This window comes from Plectropomus leopardus, unplaced genomic scaffold (assembly GCF_008729295.1).
Source record: "Plectropomus leopardus isolate mb unplaced genomic scaffold, YSFRI_Pleo_2.0 unplaced_scaffold78216, whole genome shotgun sequence".
Lineage (NCBI taxonomy): Eukaryota > Metazoa > Chordata > Actinopteri > Perciformes > Serranidae > Plectropomus > Plectropomus leopardus.
The window spans coordinates 1-702 of NW_024686151.1; the positions used below are offsets into that span (position 1 = coordinate 1).

The following is a 702-nucleotide window of genomic DNA, read 5'->3' on the forward strand; positions in this document are numbered from 1 at the left end:
GAGGCATATTTCTTTTTCGACAAAAAGTCAGACAATGACATGCATTGCTACGACTACACAAAACTTTGCCAGAGCTCAAACACAAGTACAAAATTTGAGGTACTTGTACTTGAGTCTTTTCTTTTCATGCTACTTATACTTTTGACTCCAGTACATTCAACAGCTTTTTTCTACTTTACAAATGAAAATTTTTGTGCACAAATCATATAAAAATGTAAAAGCAGAGGAATAGTGGCGCTCCTCTCTGGGGTATTAACTGCAAGAAGACAAAGAAGTTGTGCAACCATTGAGTCCATACAGCAGTAAAGACTCAGTGCATTGGCCGGGAATTGGACCCGGGTCTCCCGCGTGGCAGGCGAGAATTCTACCACTGAACCACCAATGCTCACATGGCAGTGACAGCCACAGCCACCACTGCTTCTTTGACGCAATCTTGTCTTCATATTCTTCCTAGGCCGAATCAGGCGGGACACGACCGATCCATTTTTTGCCCATCAAGAGTGCAACGGCGCGTCAAACGTCTTCTTTCATGGGGACCTGCACAGAGACTGAGGGAGAGAAAGCCTGGGTAAGCAAAGCTAGTTGATCGCCACCGTCGTGGTGCCAAGTTATTATGATCATATGACTACTGTAACCCACATTCATATGGTCACAAAAAATATACAAATAGTTATGAAAATGAATAATAATTTGGCAACTAAA

General features: G+C 42.6%; 1 non-coding gene across 1 annotated transcript; it reads right to left on the minus strand.

Moving 5' to 3' along the window:
* Window positions 1–314: 314 nt before the first annotated feature.
* On the minus strand, window positions 315–385 carry trnag-gcc. Its single transcript has one exon. It is a non-coding gene; the product is annotated as a tRNA-Gly (tRNA).
* Between the last annotated feature and the right edge of the window lie 317 nt (window positions 386–702).